At 47.0% G+C, this 24,541-nt stretch overlaps 1 protein-coding gene across 1 annotated transcript in view; it reads right to left on the reverse strand.

Annotated features, from left to right (window-relative positions):
• Window positions 1-22,345, reverse strand: part of TBC1D21 (TBC1 domain family member 21) — a 156,361-nt gene extending 134,016 nt beyond the window's left edge. Inside the window, exon 1 of the mRNA XM_059714907.1 lies at window positions 22,242-22,345. The gene's annotated coding sequence lies outside the window, so the exon portion shown is untranslated. The remainder of the gene's footprint in view (window positions 1-22,241) is intronic.
• Window positions 22,346-24,541: the final 2,196 nt, after the last annotated feature.

A 24,541-nucleotide genomic window follows, 5' to 3' on the forward strand; every position in this document is an offset into this window, starting at 1 on the left:
ATTTGATACCTGAATCATGCAGGTATCAATTTACACCCAAGTTGGCTTAAGTTGCCATATTTACTGCACAGTAAGGGCATGCACATGTAGACATGTGCCATTTCTGCACAGTAATTTTCAGTTACTGCATAGCAAATGTGCACGTGTAGATGTGCCCAGACACTCTAAGACTATGAAGGGGGGCAAGGGGGAACTCTGCAAACGAGGAAAGAAATTTTATTTTCATGCTGCTAATGGGGGTTTATCAACCACAAAGAAAAATGAAATCCTGTCCAAAAAAAATTAGCCGCAGGTGATCTAGACTAAATATATGCTTCTTATGCCGTGGCTTGTATTTTAAATAGAGATCTAATACATGCGACAGAACACTAACTGAGCCAGACAGTGGGAGAGAAATGAACTACAAGCATCAGGGAATTCCTGGCCTCAGTTGGCTGCCAATGTGCCAGTCCTATCTGCCTCCAGGCAGCTGAGAAAAGGGAGGGAGAGAGGAGATTCTGAGGGTGCAGAATTACACTCTTGGGAAATTCGGTAGCTGTGTCCTTCTAGTTGGCCCTAGCAAGTGTCATGCTGAGCTAGCAAATTGGACATTGCATGTAAGGAGAACTGACAGGGACTAAGGGATTCTCAGCTCTGAAAAGGAGGAGGATATTAGGAATGTGTGATGTGAGGCTGTGTCTGTGTGAGGCAGAGGGGGTAGAGGGGTACGTGTGTGTGGGGGGGGGAGGGGGTTAAGAAGGTGCGTGCATGCAGTGAGTTATATGCCTGAGTGTGCATGCAAGAGAGCCTGAGGAGGGGATGGAAATGAAAGAGCCAGTCGGTGTGCACAATGGCCTAATTGTGGATATATGTGCATAGCTGGCAGTGCATGAAATGAGTGTGTACTTGGGAAGCTGCAGTGTGTGAGCTAGTATCTGAGTGCGCATGAGCTATGCTCCAATTCTTGTCTCCTGCGCTACAGCACAGCCCTGCATGGAGCTGAAGGGATACGTGTGGCTCACGCAGCACTGAGTGCTCACCCCTTGCTCATCCCTGCAGGAAGTCTGCAGACCTTTCCTGAGGAACTGAGCCATCCTAGACCCTGAGCGGAAACCCAGAGTTGTGTGAGAGAAGCCTCCTCTTTACCTGTTCAAACTGTTTGGTGTGGCTCTAGCCACCCACCTTCTTCCCCTCCTCTGTTCTGAAAGTAATCTGTTTACAAAACTAAAGATGCCTTTAGGACAATTTGCATGGGGTATGTCTCTCAGAGTGCTTTACATGTGCTAATTTTCCCTCTCTAGCACCATTGCCCTGGCTTTGCATCACAGAGTTTGGGGTCCTGTTTGATCAGACACATTTGCAAAGCTGGATTTCTATATACCAGGTCCTCACATCAACATCACCGCAGTGCAGAGATGGCAGGAGGACAGAGCTGGGTCAGGATTAAGAGATACGTGAGTATGTAAACTCTGTAAGGGACTCCAGCCCAGTGATGGGAGTATATATACATGCCAGAGATAGGGATGGGCATGTATGTATGAGGACTTAGAGACAAATAGATGATTAATAAATAGATATGACATGCTTGGCGATAGGTCAATCAAATGAATAAATTTAGACTTTCAAGACAGGAACAGATAAGCTATCACACTTGCTGAGGAAGGGTGCTTGTACCAGAAAGCTTGCAATTAAAATTTTTTTTTGCAAAAATCTTGTTGGTCTAATAAAAGATATAACTTCTACCATGAGCCCAGGTTCCTGTTTATTTGACATACACAGGGTTAGGGTCACCTTTAGGTATTGCACTCATGTATGATCAGCCCAAGCCCTGGGAGATCCTGAGGACAATCTGTCTCCAGGCCAGTCTGTCTGACAGAAACCACTCTGAGACAGTCACTCCCTGTTCCTTTCACCATATCTGCAAGTAGCAGAGCAGTTCCTTAGAAGTGGATCATACCAGCAGCTAATTACAATACCTCCCAGTTCAGGAAGTATGGCCAATGCACTAGAGGGACAGAGCAAAGGTGCTGCTCATCAGCTCCAGGAGAGAGCAAATGGAGTGCACAGTACCTAGGCTCAACATCTAGACAAACCTTTGGGAGTGCCACAGGGAGGGGTCTTTCTCCTCTGTGTGTCTGCTGAGTCCAAGTCAAAATCCAACCCTGAATGCTTCCAGGGAGAGGAATCGGGATGCGACAGGATATGAGAACAGGATATGATCTGACAAGATATGAGAAGCTGAATGAGGCCAGAGACCTGCCTGTCTGCCCACACAACAGTGCCCATGACCCCAAGCCATGCATAATCTTGACACCACTGCAAGCAGAATAATAGCAATATAACTGTGTGGCTTGGCATGTGAAAGAAATGCAAGTATAGACTGATCCATGGATTCAAACACCCGAGGAACCATTCTGATCATCCAGGTTGACCTCTGTCATCCCATAATACAGAGAATTTCACTCAGTGATTCCTGCAGGAGGTTCATATCTAATAGTTAAGCCAGAGGGGACCGTTGCTATTTAAAATTCCCATTTTCTAAAATATTTTTAGTTTTCAGTTCCAAAAAGTAAGATCCCATAGTTATGTGGGAACTACAAGCACAGACCTCAGAGTGCTCCCAGAACACCCTGCAAGAAATCCTTATGATGAGCAGCTAAGTGCCTCCACTCACCCTGCTATGCCTGTATCTCCTCCTGTCCCCTTCAGGCCATGTCAGTGGAGTACCTGGCTCTGAGAAGAGCAGCAAAGTACTCTTATGGGTATGCCAGTACTCCTACAGCCAGAGCTTCTGTGGCATCTTGGTGGTGGGAGGCTTCGGCAGCATCTCAACAGCAGGGAGCTTCACCCGCGTGAGGGCCAGGCAGTAGGGACAAGCAACAGCAGCCAACTGGAAGTGCCTGCCAGCCCACCTCGGACCAAGCTGGATGAGTTCACCTCGCTGCTCCTGGGGCGATGCTAATCCCTGGCCTAGAAGGACCATGGGCTTGGCAGTTGTTCTTCCATTCAGGCCTTCCATCTAACAGGTGTCCAGCCCAGGCTGGGCTCCTGCCCACTGCAGCTTATTGAAAAAACACCCTCTGCTCAACACAATTCAGAGGGGAGCATCTACCTGAGTTCTTCCAGGAAGCTTCCTACATTACTGGCAATATTTTCAAGAACAGCCCAGTCAGTCTGCTTACCCAAGAGACTTCATTCTCTGAGCAAGCCAGCCAATCATTCCACATAATGAAAACAAAATCCAGCAATAAAGCCTGCCGGAATACTGAATCTAAAAAGACAAAAGGCAGACAAGGGGATACATGTCAATAAAGCAAGTTTTATGGAAATCCGTGGCTTCTGCACAGTCGCTGACTTTTAATAAATCTCCGCAGCTAATCCAGAGGAGAGCACGGGGTCTGGTAGAGAATAACCTATTTCACACGCAGTCATTGTGTCACATTTTGAATAAAAATGTGCAAAGTTAAGAATGCATGAGGGCTTTGTGTTTTCTTTCCTTCCAATGGGTGGCAAAGTTCAGCTGTATATCTTGCTTCTCCTCAGCCTTTGTGGAGCAAAACTATGCAGAGATCCTTTCTTGATGGTGGACGTAGATCTGCCATGACCAGAACACCTCTTACTCTTCACTCCCACCCCTACGCCATGAAACGTACCACAGGGACTGTAACACTTAGCTCATTTAATTTGGGGAGGTCTGGTGGTCCAATGAGATGTGCTGGGGTTCAAATACAAGTATGCTTACAGTAAAGGACATCAGATAATGTAATTAAGTGGCTTGTGTATAGTATATGTGTACACGCTGCCCCCTGCTGGTTGCAATCTGTGTCCTAAAACTTGTTCTGCTCTCCACTAAACCTGCCCTTCTCTCAAACTCAAGAAAAGACCCCATTTAAAGTTTTTAAAACAACAAAAGTTGCATGGACATTATGTCCCGGTAGAGGAAGCCTCTCAGGTATCAACAGGGAGCCAAATAAAACCCAGGTGCAAGTTTGTACAACTGTACTGAAGTCACTCAGGTCACATCTGCTGACTTATATTCAACACAATATTTTAAGCTGGACTGTCAAGTTGGCCTTGCTCTGGGTAACATGAGTGCAGCAATTCTGAGTCTGGCAGATTCTAATTAAACTGACAGAAAAAAAGACTCAAGTTCAAAAACAATAGGTCTCCAACTGACAATCATTATTTCTCCAAGATCTAAGAGCCTTGTTACACCTTATGCCATGAGCCACACAAATGCTGATCTGTGTTAGTGCTAGCTTGGACTTTGGACCAGTCAGACCTTTAGTCTAGAAAGCTTTTCTGACTGTCCCCCACCTGCACACCACTAGAGGCCTGGTGAGCAGGGGCTGGACTAGGAGCTGAAGCTGTGAGTTGCCACTACAGGGCTCGGGAGCCAGGACAGGCTTTTATCCTTGCTCTACCAGCAGGGTTGTGAGAGATCCTGGGACACTGGAGGACTTCAACTTGGGCAGCACATCTGTGGGGAGTGGCTCCACCTTAATGAAACAGGAACTGGGTATTGTGGATCAGAGATAATCCTGCCCTGGAGTGGTGTAACTTAGAGCCACATAACAAATGCTTAAAAAGATGTTAAGGTGTTAATATGCAGACAATCCAGAGGTTAAAAGCTCCAGAAACTGCCCAAAATTACTGTGTAACAAAGCCCTAATTGCCCATACAATCAAACAATGCTTGTAAGAGTACCTGATGAAGCAGGTGGCTACTTATGAAAGCTTGTGTCTCTCTGAATCAGTTAGTCTCTAAGGTGCCACCCACCCTACCTTCTGTAAGAGTATCTATAACCCTGCCCTCTTCAACAATGTCATAGCTAAGCCTTTTCAGATACCAACCAAGAATCAACTCTGTTGCTTTTCAATACCATATTGGAGCATTAGTTGAAGATTTACTCCAAGGGAAGAGATCATCATCTATTGAGTTACTGTTGCTGATCACTGGGCAGCCTGGGTTTTCTTGGAAGCTCTCCCAGCTAAGTACTATACAGCCTTAACTCACAAAAATAAGCTCATAACCCATGGAGCAAGAGCTACAAGCAATGTTTCGGTGTCCCCACCAATATGGGGGGTAATTAAAACAGCCCAGGCAGGTATGCACTAATATGACTGGAAGTGAATAAGAGAGGGATGGGATCTGGACTTGCCTTTTGTGTGTTTGTAACACTTTCATCCTCCCAGATGACTCCAGTCCACTATGGCTGTGCCAGAGTCTAACCTCATGCACATCTCTGTTGGTCCATAGGGGGAAATTTGACTGGCAGTTGACATGATGCACAGAATATAGGGAGACCAGGCTGAGAAGTAACAGTGGTAAGGATCACAAGCTTTGAAAGCACAAAGCACTTCAACGGGATTGAAGGCAAGAGCACACGGGCCTTTTGGAGATCTGACTGGATCTCAGAAGTGCACCTACCTTTCCATTCCTTGAAACTATAGGGTATTTTTAGATGACAGATGGAGCTCTGCCTGCCTGGGAGGATGCTCACCATTTGAAAAGATCCATTCACTAGCATGCCAGCTCCTGACCTTACCTGAGCAAAAGGGGAACAAAAGAGAGGTGCTTTTGCAGGAAAGGGAAAAAAACCTGCCACCCCTCCAATTCCTAAAGGGACAAAGGCCATTTCCATTGCAGTATTTAAGATATTTCTCTACAACAGGATTCTCAGCCTACGGGGTTGTGACATTCAAGAAAGTTCCTATAGATTCAAATCACAAAAGACCACCCTTCCTCCCTTTGGGTATGTACACACATTCACCACCCCCAATCTACAGTCACATGGCTAACTTTAAGCTGCACGATGGTAAATTGGGTACAGTATGTATATACTTTTGCTGGTGCTGGGAGCCACACCTGATCTAAGAGGTCAGGGTGGAGGGAATGGTAAGTGGGAGCAAGGGGGCTAGTGAATCCATGGGGGGAGTTTGACAGGATGAGGGGACTGGCATGTCTGCCAGGGGGGTTGGCAGGTCCATGAGGAGGATTGATCATCCAGGGGTAGGGGGGCCAGGAGGCTAATAATAGCCAGTTAGGGTTGAGGGGAGTGGTTGGGCTATCCCAGACCTGAGGCTGCGCTCCAAACATGGGCAGATATTCAGTACATTGGGCTAACCCATTCCCAGTCTAATTTAGTTCATCTCCTCAGATGAACTAAATTAGATGGGAGTCAGCCAGTTTTTTCCTGATCTGACCTCCCTGAAATGGCCACAGTTAGGCATTTAGATCAATTTAACCCTGATTAGGTCTATCTAAGTGTAACATTCGCACATACCCTTTGTGGCCACAAGGAAGAAGAGCCTTGGGATCAGGGTATGGAAGGCTGAGACCTCCTGCTCAAAAATCGCCTTGGTAGCAGTGACCATCTTTTTACCCTGGATTTGCATACTACCTGGTTTTGCTGGCCCCTGGTCTGTGACTAGGGTCCCAGGAGACATCACAATTCAAACAGTAAGTGCAAAATGATACTGCTTCCAGTACCCTCTTGCAGCTTTCCCTCCCCCACTTCCCAGAAGCTAAAAAAAACTCCAAGCTGCCTTCCCTGCCCATCTCGCCATGAAGTGTTTAAGGAATTTACTGTCTGTTTTCATCATTTATTGTAAGCCACCCTGAGCCTTTCTGGACAGGGTGGAATATAAATCTAAATAATATTAATAATGCTAATGATAATAAGTTCTCAAGAAGACCGGTATTTTCATCACTGTGTTCCACACTGTGAAGGGTGGCTGTGCCTTAAGAAAATTATCCTTTGGGCACAGAGGGAGATGATCCCGATGCGAGGAAAAAGAGGGAAAGGGGCCAGGAGACTTCCCTGGCTAACCAGAGAAATCCAGGGCAGCCTACGGGCCAAAAGGGGGGCACACAAAAAGTGGAAACAGGGAGAGATTACCAAAGAGGAGTATACCTCCTCTGCTCACGCTTGTAGGGAGGCAGTTAGACGGGCCAAAGCTACCATGGAGCTGAGGATGGCATCCCAAGTTAATTCATAGATTCATAGATGTTAGGGTCGGAAGGGACCTCAATAGATCATCGAGTCCGACCCCCTGCATAAGCAGGAAAGAGTGCTGGGTCTAGATGACCCCAGCTAGATACTCATCTAACCTCCTCTTGAAGACCCCCAGGGTAGGGGAGAGCACCACCTCCCTTGGGAGCCCGTTCCAGACCTTGGCCACTCGAACTGTGAAGAAGTTCTTCCTAATGTCCAATCTAAATCTGCTCTCTGCTAGCTTGTGGCCATTGTTTCTTGTAACCCCTGGGGGCGCCTTGGTGAATAAATACTCACCAATTCCCTTCTGTGCCCCCGTGATGAACTTAAAGGCAGCCACAAGGTCGCCTCTCAACCTTCTCTTGCAGAGGCTGAAAAGGTCCAGTTTCTCTAGTCTCTCCTCGTAGGGCTTGGTCTGCAGGCCCTTGACCGTATGACATTTGTAAGAGCCCGGCAGGACAAATTATGCTGAGGGGAAACCAGCACGGGTTCGTGGCAGGCAGATCGTGCCTGACTAATCTAGTCTTTTTTTATGACCAGGTTACGAAAAGCCTGGACACAGGAGGAGGGGTGGATTTCGTATACTTAGACTTCAGGAAGGCCTTCGATACGGTATCCCACCCCATACTGGTGAACAAATTAAGAGGCTGTGACTTGGATGACTACACAGTCAGGTGGGTGGCGAATTGGCTGGAGGGTCGCACCCAGAGAGTTGTGGTGGATGGGTCGGTCTCGACCTGGAAGGGTATGGGCAGTGGGGTCCCGCAGGGCTCGGTCCTTGGACCGATACTCTTTAATGTCTTCATCAGTGACTTGGACGAGGGAGTGAAATGCACTCTGTCCAAGTTTGCAGATGACACAAAGCTATGGGGAGATGTGGACACGCCGGAGGGCAGGGAACAGCTGCAGGCAGACATGGATAGGTTGGACAAGTGGGCAGAAAACAACAGAATGCAGTTCAACAAGGAGAAATGCAAAGTGCTGCACCTAGGGAGGAAAAATGTCCAGCACACCTACAGCCTAGGGAATGACCTGCTGGGTGGCACAGAGGTGGAAAGGGATCTTGGAGTCCTAGTGGACTCCAAGATGAACATGAGCCGGCAGTGTGACAAAGCCATCAGAAAAGCTAATGGCACTTTATCGTGCATCAGCAGATGAATGATGAATAGATCCAAAGAGGTGATACTTCCCCTCTATCGGGCGCTGGTCAGACCGCAGTTGGAGTACTGCGTGCAGTTCCGGGCACCGCACTTCAAGAGGGATGCGGGTAACCTGGAGAGGGTCCAGAGAAGGGCCACTCGTATGGTTAAGGGCTTGCAGGCTAAGCACTATGAGGAGAGACTAGAGCACCTGGACCTTTTCAGCCTCCGCAAGAGAAGGTTGAGAGGCGACCTTGTGGCTGCCTATAAGTTCATCACGGGGGCACAAAAGGGAATTGGTGAGGTTTTATTCACCAAGGCACCCCCGGGGATTACAAGAAATAATGGCCACAGGCTAGCAGAGAGCAGATTTAGATTGGACATTAGGAAGAACTTCTTCACAGTTCGAGTGGCCAAGGTCTGGAACAGGCTCCCAAGGGAGGTGGTGCTCTCCCCTACCCTGGGGGTCTTCAAGAGGAGGTTGGATATGCATCTAGATGGGGTCATCTAGACCCAGCACTCTTTCCTGCCTATGCAGGGGGTCGGACTCGATGATCTATTGAGGTCCCTTCCGACCCTAACATCTATGAATCTATGAATCTACACTGTCCGGTCTCTCGGTTTAAAACAAAAAGAAGCAGGAAGTAGTAAAGTTTTTGAACTATGAAAGCAGCACATTTCAGTTTCTTGCCCCACACTCCAAATGGAAGGACTTTTAGAGTCTGTATATGTTGTGCATGTAAAAAGCAATAAAAAAACTAATAGTTAGTAACTGATCATTTCCATCCATGCCTTTGCCCAGTAGTTCACCTTTAAAGCAACCAATCTGTCAGTGCAACAATCGGCTGTCAGCAAACAGCTGTAGCAATTGCACAGAACAGCACCGTGTGCCTAAGCTTGCCTCTTGTTACAACTATAATGCAGTAGGCCCCAGAGCCCTAACATAGATGAAGACTCCTCTGCTCTAACTGTTGTACAAACATAAAAGAACAGACACGTCCCCCTACAAAGAATTTACCAGCTAAACAAGGCAAAGGGACAAGACAAGCAAAGTGAAGTGTCATTACCCTCATTTTGCATAGAATCGTAGGAAGGTAGAGCTGGAAGGGATCTCCAGAGGTCATCTAGCACATAGGCCAACCCCTGCCTGAGCCAGGCTAAAGAAATGGACCTGTGGCACAGAAAAATTAAGGACCAGATTTTTAAAGGATTTAGATGCCTAACTCACAATGATTTCAAACTCCCTTTAAAATTTGGCCTTCAGTGATTCTATCCAAGCAATCTGTGCACCAGCTAGAAGTAAACCCAGAAGGTCACACTGATGACTTAAACGGGCTACACTTCCTGCAGCACTGGCTGCCTCAGTGAATTCATGTGGCCTTGCCCCAGTTTGATTGACTGCAACATAAATGGGACTCATAGGCCTTGCTACACATTGATTTTAGGTGGTTCCTGGAGCTCTTAAACCCTGGGTTGTCCACACATTCACACCTGAAACTAGTTTTAAGCACACATTAGGCAGCTTAATGTCATACCACACCAAGCAGGTTTATCTCTGATCTAGGTTACCCAGCTCGTGTCCCATTAGTATGTGGCCACTCCCCACAGAGCAAGCCACCCAAGTTGCAGTCCTCCAGCATCCCAGGATGCAGTGGCATTCCCCCCGCTCCATCCTCCTATTCTGTGTGAACAACTTTCCACCCCCTGAACCCTACTGCCCAGGGCCCAGTTCTTGCACCACTCCTGTCCTCAAGGGTTTGACCTTCCCACCCCCAGAGGTGCAACCCCATTCAAACAATTAGTCCAGGAGTGGGGTTCAAGGGGGCCGGGGGGAGGCAAAGGGCTGGATCAGGTCCCTGTGAGCTGTGGCTTCCTTCCTGGGGCAGGGGCAGTAACTCCCCAAAAAGCACCTTCCCTCACGGCTCCCACGTCTCAGCCACCCCAGGAAGCATGACCAGTACCCCCCACATCCCAATCCCAATGGATTAAAACATGAGACCTTCTTAAATTTACTTCCTCTTTCTTTTTAAATTCTTTTTTTTTTTTTTACTTCTTTTTATTTTATCCTTCAGTGCTTGATTGTCTTCATTTCACTACCCTTCCCACACCCCCATTTCCTTTCCACCTCCCATTTCATTACCCACCCCAATCCCATTTACTTTCTACCTCCCAGCTTCAGGTTCCCATCTCCCCCCACCCCCAAACCCAGCTCTTCCTACCTAGAGCAAGGACAGAAGCCTGTCCTGGCTCACCAGCCCTATTGTAGCAACTCACAGCTCAGCTTCTAGTCTAGCCCCTGCTCCTCAGCCCTCCAGTGGCATGTCATAGCTGTGCAGGTAGGGGACAGTCAGAGAAGCCTTGAGGTCCTCCAAACATAAGATAACACGAACACTGATTAATATATAAGCAACTCAGTGTGACGTGTAATAAGCCCCATATCCCCCATCTCAAATCCCTGTTGCTACATTCTAGTTGGAAAGGCAGACAATTTGGGGAAAGAGGGGGGACTATGCTCCAGGTCTTCTAACTTTTTAGGCTTCCACTGTTAAACATCAGAGGGTGGTAGTATAATTACCTAATAGTACCTTCATAGTCTGTGAAGTCACACATGGAGTCTAATGGACAACATCACTGAAGGCACTACTCTACAGTAAACCCAGAGACTTAAGTTGATGGGGATGGCATCATCCCTCTTAATAAGCTTCTTTGCCAAGAGTATATTATTCTTGTTCTCCAGGAGCTGAGCTTTTGATTGCTGGGTGGACTTTAAGGGGTTGGTTGTGAGCTCTAAAGCTCTCAGTGACCTAGAACCTACCTACTTGAAAGCTCTCCCTCTTCATGTGAAGACAGCACAGCTGTGGTCAGCTGTGATGTTCAAAATGGGGCATCCTCAACATAGCAGACAGGTTTGGCAGGAAAACATTTTCCAGGAGAAGCCCTCAGCTGTGGGACACTCTTCTCTCCTTGATTTGATCGAACCCAGGACTCTCAATTTTCAAGGCAGACTACAATTTCTATCTTCTGATAGAAGCCTGGTGAAAGGACACTTGGGCAGGGAATGGGCTGCATAAGGGAGGTAGAGCATCACTGGGTTTCACAGTGGTTTGCATTTGATGGTGTTCTTTGCCCTGTAATAGTAGTTACCTAGACTGGAGGAGCTGCAGGAGATCCCCAACTACTATCAAAAATAAAAATCCCTAGCACAGAGCCCAGATGCTAACAGGACCATAAAGGTTGAACTATCTTCTCCTGTAAGTGTGTGGTTGGGCCTTGCTATGACCTATATCTATTCTGTGGATACACTCTCTGAAGCCATCAATATGACAAGTTTCACTCATACTCCATTTACTTTTTAAAAGTAAAAGCCAGTCCCTGGTACAATGCCCCTTTTTGTAGCCTGCCAGAAACTTCCCTGTTACAAGCAGTAATGAGCCAAACCCAGGGCCCTTTGTCAGGATTAATGACCACCAGCACCAAAGAGACTTGATGGCTTGAGGCATAACTGAGGGGTATTAACTTCAGCTGCCCATTAATTCCACTGGATAGGTCCAGTACCCTGATCTTTATTGCTGCTCTAACTCATTTTCTTAACAATTAGAAAAATACACAAGGCATCACTGCTCTGGATCACAGCCAAGACTGTGCATCTGAATGGTCCGTCACAGGAGCCAAAGTCAGTTTTTAAAAATGTCAATGGCCAGGCAGGACTGAAGAAACAATTGGCTTAGTGAGGTTCATTGTGTGCGCTGGGCTGATTTAGAACGAGGTTTCCACCCGAATAGACAGTGAAGCCATGGTCTAAGCATGGCACAGGCTTTTTATGAGAACTTCTGTGGAGTACCATCTACCCCACTGTAAATCCCAGACAAATTCTTGTCACAGTTTTTCCTAAGTGTTCCCAGGCAGCTTTCTCTGATCATAAAACCAAGACATCCATTGTTGTGTCCTAGATTATCAGGAGTTTAAGATTAAGATCAGCATGAAGAATACAGTGAAGTATGAATACATTCACATAGGTAGTGCCCTGCCTGCAACCAGCTGAAACTCACCCAAGGAATATGACCTGAGATGGATTTCAGGACTGAGAACAGCCTGCATTTCAATTCTGCCCAGAGATTCAGAATGGCGGGATTAATGAGTAACGCTTCCTTCTTGATTGTGAAAGAATCACACCTCAGTAAATACAATAGAAAAAGAAAGTGAACCAAAGCTACTGACCATATTACAAAAGGACACCATCTAGTGAGAAGTATTTTTCTACGATCTAACTCCTACTGCTTCAGTTAAGCAGAATTAGGAATCAATTTACACTAGTGCCATATAATGACTTACCATGTTACAGATGGGTACTTTCTGTAATATTGACACTCACCAGCTACTCTAACAGGTTATGAAGTGAGAGAGAGCTAGTGATAGGGTGAGGTGGGCAGGAAAGGGAGACAGAGTTGGTGAGGCAAAACCAGAATAAATTTATCTTCTTGCCTTCAGTCACTACAAAGAAAGAAAGAAAGATTAGAGATGACTCCATCACCATCCATTTTGTTGACAGAATCCATCTCCATCAGCAGGGCTGCCAGGCCGATCCTCTAACAGGGGATGAATCCCTGTTGTGGAGCAATCACAGCTGAGCTGGGAGTCACGCTGGCAGCAGCCCAACGCTTTCAGGTCTCCAGAGAGAAGCCTTCCAGACAACATCTCCACAGAACAGCAGCACCACGGACTGGCACAGACATAAGGCAGGATGGTGCTGCTCTGCAGGACAGACTTTTTCTCTCTCTGTATTTTGAACACGCACGGCCCTTTGTGATCACTGTACAGGGCAGTATCCTAGATGGAAAAAGGAAAAGAACTGTCTTCCATTCTCCTCTTTAAAATCTTTGGCATCACTTTCTGGGCTGGGCTTGGGGCAAGAATCTATGCCAAAGAGACCGTGCTTGAGTTTGCCACTGATGTGAGTATGGTGCAGCTGATGATTAAGTAGTGGTACAGAGGGAATCATCAATAGCAGGGCATGAAGGCAAGGGCAAAAAGGTCACATACAAGCCACTTCATACAATATCCAAGTCTATCCCAGAAAGTGAGATGTAAAGCTCAAGGAAAAACAGTTCTGCCCAAGGCTGGTGTACAGCACCCTCTGCAAAACAGTAAGTCAAAGCCATAGTGTTTGAGGCTTACTAAACCTTTGTGTCTCCAGAAAGAAAAAATCCCAAAGAGTATGGCATATACAGGAGTCTGCTCCCACTACCATTTACCTGGGCAAAGCAGAGGCAAAGGTGGGGGTTTTCAGTGCGTTTATCAGTGTCTCTTTGCTATTCTGAAACCCCTTCTCCCCACTCCTGGTCCTTTCCCGTTCCTGTCTGCTACTACTATTTCCTTGCCTTTTCAACATAGCCACATGCAGGTGGAGCAGAGATAATGTAGGGCAGCACAATGCTCAGTTCTTTAGCTCAAGCATGGGTCAGTGGTCCATGCCAGCCTTGCCTTCAACAATATTTAGAAATCCAGATATACTCAAGTGTCTCTTGGTGTGGAGTCTAATTCTGAGACGTCTTGGTAGACTCAAATAAGTGGGCTTAATACACTTCCTATGTAATTACGCCATCCCTCTGAAGACAGACTCAGTTGAGTTAGACTCCCAGTTGACACACCCATGAGGTGTTCTGTTCCACCGCTCAGGAATCACATGTGGTCCAGTAGGAACATGGCTGGACTTACAACAACAACCCCATTGAATTGGAAGTATAAGACCTTTGATCTCCCTGAATTTCACCTTACTGAGCCTCAGGTTTTGTCCAGATTTTAGGATGTTACCCACATCGTGGCAGGACCGCCATAAAAGAGCCAGCCATGAAGAATCCTTCAGTAAGTTATCTCAGACTTAAGAGCATGCTGAGACAAGAGGGTTTGGTTGGTTCTGTGCAGGTTCCCAAAAATACTACGTGTATTCTACAATGAGGCTTAGTCTACACCAGTGGTCCCCAGTTTTTTTGGACTAATGGACCTCTATCAAGCCCCAAAATTTCTCAAGGGACATCACCATTATCTAACTTCTAACCTGTGGCGGGGCAGTCCCCCAGAAATTCCAGGCCAGTTGCCTCCCCAGTGAAAGGCAAGTATGGGGCACCTTATAACCCCAGCCCCCACATCCCTGGTGGGTGTTGAGATCAAGCAGGCAGCACCCAGACTCACAGTGGAGTTTTGAGGCTGCACAAGGGAACCAGGAGAGGCTCTAGGGGGGTGGGGCCCTGAGCTTTGGGGACCTATTAGAAAAGCTCTCAGGCAAAGGGATAAGGATTGTAATCCAGGGGGGCAAGCAGTCAGAGCTTGGAGCCCTGATCCTGGGGTGCTGGCTAGGAGGCCTGGGGTGTGGGCTTACAGCTCTGATTTTGAATAGAAAAAGAACCCTGTATGAGGGCACTGAGACCACAAACTCTAGTGGGGACTCAGAGTCCTGTGTCAGACTCTGGAGCTCAGGGCACAGAGCACAGTGCGAGCCACAGGAGAAACATCTGGTAGGCGTGGGACACGATAAGGGAAAGCCAGAGTCATATACATAGGCCCTTGTCACCAGAGCAAGTAAATGGGCAGCCTCCCGCCTTAGTGACATCTGTTGAAAGAATTAACATCAAGGCATGGCAGGAGAGGTAGGCGGGTGGTTTTCTCAGAAGCAAGTTGACAGGCCAATAATTAGACTGGTCCTGGGCCATCCACTTGTTACAGCTGGGTTGTGAGGAGCTGCATTGAGGCCAAGCAACAAGGACCTGTGCCCACACTGCAGCTGGGAGTGGAGAGGACCGCAAGAGGAAAAAGGAGTGGTGGGAGCCGAGTCGGAACATTGGCCTGCTGTGGACCTGAGCTAGGTTGTTCTAGGCAGGACCACTGTTGTGGAGCATTTTGGACCAACATCAATTACAGGGTAGCCTGTAACTGCAGGAGTTTGACTTCAGTGTCCCAGATTGGCCCCTGCTATTCCTATGTTCACTGGAGCCACTAGGCACAAGTCTTCTCTCTCAATATGTATTTTGTATTGGGGATTTTTTTTTTAAGAGAAATGATTTAGAGCTGGTATACAACAAACAGCCCTAGAGACTGAAGTTCTCTATTACTGTTTGTATTACAGAAGCACTTACAGGTTCCAAACAGGATTGAGGTCACTTTGGGCTAGTCAGGCAGCTGCCAACCAAAAAGAATTTATGACCCAAATAGATAATGGTAGAAAGAGAATCTGAGATGAAATCTAAGGTCAGAACTAGACCCCAGCTCTTTGGAAGGCTCATCTAGTCCCCTAGCTACAAGGCCATGCTTCCAGACAAGTAGCATTCAGGTAAGAGAGTCACAGACTTCAATTCAAGCTTTTCCACATGCTACCCCTCATGCTTCTTCCACAGGCAATATGCATCAGACTCTAGGGATTATAGGGGATTTTGATTCCCCCTGGGTTATTTTGTCCTTGGTCGCTCTGTCAGGATTGCCAGCAAAGTGTGGTAAGCAATGACGCTTGCAATGAACAGGACTTAGACCAATGCAATCCTTGGGGGCATCACCTTCCCAACCAAAAGCTGGACAGAGACAAAGAAAGGATCACCAGAGATTCCTTCGCAGGTATTTCATTAAGCTGAGGGCGTGCTGGGACAGACCCTGGTGGTTAAATCTAGGCTGTATAGATGCCTGTGTGGGGTAGAAACAATCAATAAAGCTCAAAGCTATATTCCTGTCTGTCTATTCTTAGTTCCCTGATTTAGGGAGCTCCCTTTCACCTAACAAACTAACTACTCACTTTGCGTAGGCTGCCAAGTCGCTGTCAGGGGCTAACAATTTTCAATTGCTTCTGCATTCTGTCCCTTTATGTTGCAGTAAAAGGTACTGTATCTCCCATTTGGACCCCTGAGCCAGCCACTCCCCTCCAGGAAAGAGCATATCCAGCTCAAAATGTATCACCTGAGACTCTGAACTGTCTTAGCACATGCTTGAAATGACTACGCTGCAGCTCTCACAAAGTCTCGTAGCGCTTTGGTCAGCTTCGAAGTTTTCCCCTTATTCAGGGCTTCTCACAAAATGGTGCACGGACATCTAGATTTACACATCTAACGCAGCAGCCCAACCTCGAGAATTGTCTAGCAACTTAAAACAGCAGGCAGTATAATAACATATTTTGCAAGTACAGGAGTGCAACTTATAAATTTTTGAAGAGCTGCTGCTGCCAGTGAAATAGATCAATGGCTTTAAGTAACATCATCAGACTGCAGACAAAATCAAGTTTGTCAGCAATTTGCAAATGTTAGCCTGATGCCGCTGCTCTTAAACTGGCCTCTCACTTTAGTCCGCATGATTTTCCTGCTCAGCTCAGCTCTACCACCCTTGGCGTGGGGGAGGCGGGGCAAGAAAGGAACTCTGGCCAAAATAATAATAAAAAAAACGAATTATGCTCACACAGAAAATGTAGATGTATAAGAAGTTAGACAAAAAAAATGTCTTGGATGGTACAGACAGAAAAGACTTTCCCTGAGCAGGGATTTGGACTAGGTGACCTCATAAATTCCTCTCCCACCTTGTTTTTTTGATCCTATGCATTGTGGCAAGTTTACTTACTATGGCGCATCTATGACTATACATATATGTATAATACAGTAGTATGGTGCATCCCCAGCTGAGAAGGCTGAGATTTCAGTTTCAACTTTTAAAAAGTTTTGTGTTGTATTAAATGACTTATTATAATACAAAATAGAAAGTTTGAAACAAAACCTATTTTAAAAGCCCCAATTTTTTTTTTTTAATTACACAAAAATGTTGTCATAGGATATTCAATATTCTTGGAACTTCTTTCCCCCAGTTTTCTTCTGAAATGGAATTCTGGCAAAACTGACCTGATTTTTGCAAAGCATATCAATTTTGACAGAATTGCATAATCCAGTGAAATGTGGTTCCACTCACATTTGTCCAGTAGGCTCTGATGTATATGTACAGGTTTTTCATTTGGAGATCTCAAAAGGTTTTGTAAATGTGTCTCAAAACTCTATGAAGTGAGGTGTCTATTAAGAGTACTGTCACAGACCTAAGGAAATAGAGGGAACAAGCAATTAAAAGATTTGACTAGTATCATGCCATGAATCAGGGATAAAGCTTCCTTATGTTCCACATCAGCCAAGACCCTGTAAGAATTCGGGGTGCTACTCCCAGATCTACGTTGGTCTCAGAGTATCGCCCTAAACAAGATGCTTCCCCTCTGTGCCTCAGTTTCCCCAGCTTCAAAATCAAAGACAGAAATGCAAACAAACCTTACAGTGGACTATGATTAGGGTTTTTCAAATAATAGCTTTTTAGGCTTTGCTATGGAGTTGAGCCTAGCCAAACTTTAAAATTTGCTTTTTCTTGCTGAAAAGGCAAAAAAGAAAAAGATTTCTTTCAACATAAAACATTCCATTCAACCCACAACTATTTTCCCCCCACCCAGGCACTTGGGAAAAAAAGCCAAGGAAATGAAGGTCTGGATTCACAGAACTGCTGGAGAAGAAGGTGGTACAGTAGTCTACTTCCATCTTTCAGCCCAGTGGTGATGGTCATCTCCTTTTACCCAGGAGTTTAATTGCTGGGGTAACCATGCAGGATAGGGGTCAGCAACCTACAGCCCATGGGCAAGATCTGACCCACAGGGCCAGTTTAAGTGGCCTGTGGAGCCAGGGGCTTTCCATGATATGTTGGCAGTGGGGGAACTTCACCTAGGCAGCTGGGAGAACCTGGAGCAGCAGCTCTGCAGAGAGGACCCTACCTGACTGTGGCGGCAGTGGTGCAGGTCTAGTTGGAAGTAGACCATGCTTCATTAAAACAGCCTCCCCACTCCAAAATGTTGTCAACCCCTGACCTAGGAAGTGAGAAAGCCTCCTCTCCCTGAACGGATTTAAACCCCTACCATCACAAGAGCGCACGAGCTGCCATACCATCAGGAACTCCAGGGTGGATGGCTCGGTCTTTTCAGTTGTTGCTGTGCTTCTAAAATAATTACACACTTAAATAATTAAACATTCAGTGGAGCAGGGACTAGAACCAAAACCTTTCACCTTCCAAGTGAGTCTCCTAACTACCAAGGCAGAAAGTAATTCTCTCTGTGTCTCATCCAATATTTAGTGCTTCATACCAAGTGGAAATATTCCAACAGGAGAAAGTGAGAACCCCCCACTCCCATATACCTTGTAGCATGAGGGTTAAGGTAGCGTCCTATAAGTAGAAGACATAAGCTCAAATGCCCTTTGGCAAGTGATGAAAGTTGAACTTGAGTTTCTAGTCTCCTGAGTGAGTTTTCTAACTAGGCTTTGGGGGAAAATGTGGGAGCCCTCCTCTGGCAACTTTCTGAAGCCAGTTCCATCAAAACCACCCAGCAAATCTCACCTAAATTCACATTTCTGGAATGAAAAGCTCATTTTTCAGCAAACTGCTTATTCACCAAAAAACCCCCAAACGGTCTCCGTACCAGTTGGGAGGCCCATCAGGTACAAAGCATTTTGATAGCCTCAAGCTATCAAAGTTAGTTATTAGAGGATCACTTCAGATTAGACAATTAGAAAAAACTGTTTTTATGGTTCATGTGTCCAGAGTCTGGAACAGACTGCCCCCAGAGGTGGTACAGGGACCTTCCCTGGGGATCTTCAAATATGACTGGGTACACACCTCGCTGGGGTCATCTGACCTCAGCAGTCTTTCCTGCCTTGTTTGGAGGGGCTGGACCTGAGGATCTCTGAGGTCCCTTCCAGACCCTAACTTCTATGAATCTATAAGCTATGGCAGTCTATGCAATGCTACAAGTCACCCTGGGAAAGCCTCAGTGGGAGGGTGAGGGAAGGAAAGGGAGTCTCCACGCTAGCTGCCATAATGGAGAACAAAACCCAAATTGCACGGGCTGCTAATCCCAGCCCCATTCCCCATTCCCCACCCCCAGCTCTCCTCATTAATCTGCAGCTCCAGCTTTTAAGCATGAGCTCCCAGCTGGCTGTGTGCTGCAGCATGTCGAGGGGGGGAAGTGGTCGGCTGGGACGATATGATTTCCTTTCCTTTAGCTTTGTTCAGGCTGTTTAAGCCTCTTGCACTTAAAAGAAAGCAATATTCTTTCCGCCCGCTGAATACAAAGGCTCCCCCCTCCCCACCCGCCTCCTCCTGTTACCCTCAACCTAATTAAATTCAAGACAATTTCTTCCTAGAAACAAAAAGGAGGGGAGGGAGGAGTGTTTGTGGTATTCTCTTCATGGCACCATAGAGCTGTTTGTTTTATGAATCTTTTCTGCATCTGGCAGTCTCCGATAGCTGCATTTGCATTGCAGAGAGCACGTCCGCTTTATGAGCACCACAGCTCCTTGCAAATGCAGAGAAGGAGCCTCATGTTCCTGGCTGATAGGAGATGCAGGGAGGAGCTCCTTCTGAGAAAGCGGTGCGTGATCCCAGCTTCGGACCTGCTGATTCAGAGGCAGGAGACAGCTAGGCCGTGGCGGCCTTTGGTGGTGGTGTGAGTCATTCTGGTGAGGGCATGTGGTAATGGAGTTACAGGCTGCAAAGCATAGGACCCATTACCAGAGAAGTCATTGCAGACCTGGGAGTTGGGACTAGAACACTAATTCCCCAGCTCCATAAAGGCAGACAAGGTTTCTTGGGTGAATTTGATATCTTTTATTAGACCATATCAAATTCACCCAAGAAACCTTGTCTGCCTATATCCTTAGACCAACACGGCTACAACCTAAACCCCTCCAGCTCCATAAACAAAGATCTCTACTATATCATGTGAAGCCAAGAGAGAAGATCCTTTTATCTTTAGTAGTAGTAGTAGTAGATCTCTTATCCTGCCTCTTATCCTGCATGGCCCATCCCCTGGCCTAGAAGGCATCACAGAGCCATGCATATACGTACGTGTGTGTGTGTGTGGGGGGGGGGGGTTCCACCAAGCCACGCACCACTTCGAGGCCCAATTCCTCGATACCGAGGCAGAATGGTGGTGGCAGAAGAAGGAGAAGGAGACCAACCCGGGGCTGCGAATCCCATTTCCCCATGCAACAACATGCCCCCACTGCTGAAGAACGTGTGCATCCAGAATTGGGCTCCTCAGTCACGTGAAGACCCATCAAGCCTGACGGACATCATCCTCGACTTCGAGGGGATGGCCGATGGGGTGTGTGTGTGTATACATGCACAAACCTTTTCAAAATAATAGCTGATACCCATTGCAGCGAGCATCCATCTAAGCCTAGAGATCCACTGGGCTACTGTGGTAAAGGCACACCTGTTTCTGTAGCTAGTCACACATGAGGGAGTAATTTGGCCAGCATTACATCTTGCCACCCTTGAGTGCCTGCCATGACTGACTAGGTAGGCTGACCATGCCTTACTGCTGGGAGCAGCCTTCGGCCTGACTCTACAGCAGGGCTTGAATCCACTCCCGTAATGCTCCTTATCCATTTTAGGACTGCTCTCCACAGGTTCAAATACACCCATTTGCCCTTGCTGTCTGGGGCTGTGGTTTGTGTGCTGCGGCCTGGCCCCAATGGTTGCGAGTTCCAGGCTGGGTGCATGCCCTGTACCTGCCCCTGGCCTGGCATGCGCAAAAATGTTTGTGGCATTGGTCAGGCCACAGTTGGAGTACTGCATCCAGTCCTGGGTGCCACACTTCAAGAGGGATGTGGCTAACCTTGAGAGGCTCCAGAGGAGGGCCACCCACATGGTCAGGGGGCAGCAGGCCAGGCCCTATGAAGATAGACTAAAGAGACTGAATCTATTCAGCCTCCACAAGAGAAGACTGAGAGGGGATCTGGTGGCTGTCTATAAACTCACCAAGGGGACCAGAGGAAAATAGGTGAGGTTCTGTTCCCCTGGGCACCACCTGGGATAAAAAGGAATAATGGCCACAAATTGATTAAGTAGGTTCAGGCTTGATATCATGAGGCATTACTTTGTGGTTAGGGCTGCCAGGCTCTGGAATGGACTCCCAAGGGAGGTGGTACTCTCTCCTAACTTGGGGGTCTTCAAGAGGAGGCTGGACAGATATTTGGCAGGGATGATATGACCCCAGCACCCGTTCCTGCCCAGGGCAGGGGGTCGGACCTGATGATCTGTTTAGGTCCCTTCTGACCCTAAGCACTATGATACATTCCAAAACACACATTCAAATACAAACACAGAGCCTCCCACTAACACATATGTTCAAAGACTGTCACACACAAAAGATATGTTGCCGTAAAAGAAAGACGAGCCAACATTGCCTTGTCAGACCCTTTAGGCAGGGCAGGATAGCAAAACTGTTTGCTGTGGTGCAGGAGAAGAAGGCAGGCTGGTCACCCCCAGAATCTGTCCCATAGGGATGTCCTCTCTGCCTTCCTCAAACAATTACTGCACTTGGCCTGAGCCTTTGCCTCCAGCAGGAGAGAACTGACCTCTGCTAATGAGCTAGCATCCCTGCAACCGGCACAATTCATTGAACATTCAGGGGATACCCCAGTTCCCGTAAGCCCCGGCGTTTTCTATTTGATTTGCTTGTTAACAGCACAGGACTCGACTACTGAAGAACAGCCTTTGGTTTTCTATAGCCACCTTTCAGACACGAAGTATCTCTAATTGCTTTTCAAAGCAGTGAGTCAGATACCTCCACAGCCGTGACTATATTGACAAAACCCAGCGGACAGTCAGAAGCTCAGTAAAGCTCTCACACAGCCTTGGGTGTTTAGAACCTATTCCTATGAAGAACAGGGGTGTGTTGCTAAACAGTGATATTCTTCCCTCTGCCTTAGAAGTAATAGTGAGTCTACTGAATGCTCCTGAGTGGTGCTGGGGATGTGAGGGGAAGGGGACACTGTGGGGCCTGAGGTGCTGTCATTGAGATGTGAACAGGACAGAAAACAGAGGTCCCGAACCTCACTGTGCTTTCATTACAGGTCCCATGCAGGGCCGGAATATTGCTGGCAGGAAGTAACAGGACATACTGGGGATTTCAGCTGGACATATACATGCAGATGGGTCTTCCATGTAAAGGATTCCAACTGTCCCTCAGGTCAAGTACACACTCAAAAAGCCCGAGACTGAATCAATTCAGTCTTTTCAGGTTAGTCTAAACTGCAGAGATTAAACTGAAACAGAAGTGGACAGACATTTACCTTTGAGTTAGGATTGCAGCCACATGCCTGCAGTGGCTCAGGCCAGAAGTCGGAGGCTAGAGCACAGCTCTCTGGCTGTGTGTTCACTTCTTTTTTCTGCTGCCCCTGAGGTCTCTGGGATTTGCAATCCAGAATTACAGAAGCAGGACTCTGCAGGGTTTCTCATCACTTCCTCTTCCTGCTTCCAGGTGCCTCTGGGATTTGTAGTCCACAGTTTCTGATCACTCAAACTGGTTTATTTGCATCTTCTGTCCCAAGCCCAGTGTTTTGTTTTCTATCTTATCCTTGGTCTGCCTTATCTATTTAGATAAGCTCTTCAGGACAAGAACTGTCTCTGAGTTTGTGTGAGGGTAGTGTAGATAGCACAGCCAGGCTCTAATCACACCCAAAATACCTGTAGGAGCTTCTGTGATTATCACACTCCTCATCATCTGAACTTTCAGAAGACTTCCAGGGTGTGAGTACTGCATGGGGTTTTTTTGCTTTGTTTTGGTTTGGTTTGGTTTGTTTTTTTTCTGAGATCCTGAAAGCATTTGAGAAGTACTTTTGCTATTGACAGATGTATATGAAAGGGCATCTCAAACATTCGCCAAAAGGAATCCTTTCCTTGAGGTGCCCTACAATAGGAACACTTCCAGTGTTGCTCCCTGCATGCTCCCTGCTAAGCCCAGCTCTGCTCACATGCTGAAAGAAATCTGGAAGTAGCTAACTCTCCTCTCTGGCCCCCTAAACTTGCATCATAAATGCACAAGTTCCCTTGGAGTCCTGTAGCACCTGCAGAAACCCAGCTCTTAACATTACATTGTTCTTTAATTAAAGTAGGATATGAAAAAAATAAAGAGCATCATAGAAATCTCTGCTTTCTGTATCCTGCATCCAGAAAGCAGCTTGGTCCCTTACTGAGGAGGAAAATGAGACGCACCAAAATAAAGCATCTATGACACATTTTTTTGTATTTTATCCCTGTAGCTTTCATGGAATTAACACTGTAATTACCAGCAATTTGAATGGTGTGGTCCATTGGCCTTATTGAATCAACAGGGGTGCACATGGGGGAGACAGCATTTGCAAGTAGAGAACAATGCATTTGGGTTGCAAGCTTTTTGGGGCATAGACCATTTTATTCTGTGTTTGTGCAGTGCCTAGCACAGCAATTCTCAACCTTTTTGGATTTGAGGCACCCCCTGGCATGCCAGATTTTAGTTTTCACTCAGTTTTTGACAAGAGAAAACTTCTGTTGCAAAGAACTCAGAAACACCGTGATGGCAGAATGTTTTTAATACTGTGGATTCCTATTTGAAATCTCTGGGTTGATCTTGTGAATCAGGTTTGCAAACCTAACATTGCCTGGCACACCGCAGCACCCCTGAAAAGATCTCAAGGCACCCTGAGGTGCTGTAGCACCTTGTTTGAGAATGGCTGGCCAACACATGATAGGATACTACTTTAAGATTGAGGTGCTTAGGTCAGTAATATAACTAGGATAATGCAAGCAGGCACCCACACTATGTGCCAAGTAGGAGGGGGCACCAGGATCCTTCCCCACAGGGTGTCTTTACAGCAGCTGGTGAAGCCCTGAGATGCTGCTGCCCAGCACCATACAGTATAAGTGGGGGGCTGGAGGGTGAGTGAGGCACGTGGTATGATGCTCCCCACCTTCCCCCTGCCCTGGGCACTCAGTTTGCTCACTCTGGCCTAGGTGTAACTCCAATAAGAATCGTAACAGCCAAATCATCACCATCACATGCACCACCCTTATCAGAGTCTGCACATTTACAGGGTGTCTGAAAGCAGCACTAACCATGGCGGTGTGCAAGGAAATGCTTATGCATGACACCTGGCTCTTATATAGCACATTCTCTTCCAGACACAGCAGTAGTCCTTGCAGTAATGCTCCTTGCCCCTTTAGTGGCCTAGCTAAGAGCCACATCTAATCACATTCATTAAAGGAAGGAGGGAGAACAAAGGACTTGCCAGCCTTGCGCATCCAGCATCCTTTATCCTGCTTATGATCATGACTGACTGCCTACGCTGATAACAGAGGTGCTCATTCCTGGGTGTATAAGGCACAGGGGGAGAACAGCAGTGAGTTATAGTGCTCAGATGCTTTCTTTGGTCGTCTATGGGCTATGATGCACAGTGATCATGCCCTCACCTCCCCCCTCCACCTCTGTTCAGCCCTTGATCTGAAACCTCCCCAGCTGGGGAATTTCCATCCAGGGAAATTCATACCAGAGTTAATCTTACTTCTGCCCTGTAGCACACCCTGCTCTTCCATTCCTGAGCCCAGCTATCCCCAC

This window comes from Alligator mississippiensis, chromosome 11, assembly GCF_030867095.1.
Source record: "Alligator mississippiensis isolate rAllMis1 chromosome 11, rAllMis1, whole genome shotgun sequence".
Lineage (NCBI taxonomy): Eukaryota > Metazoa > Chordata > Crocodylia > Alligatoridae > Alligator > Alligator mississippiensis.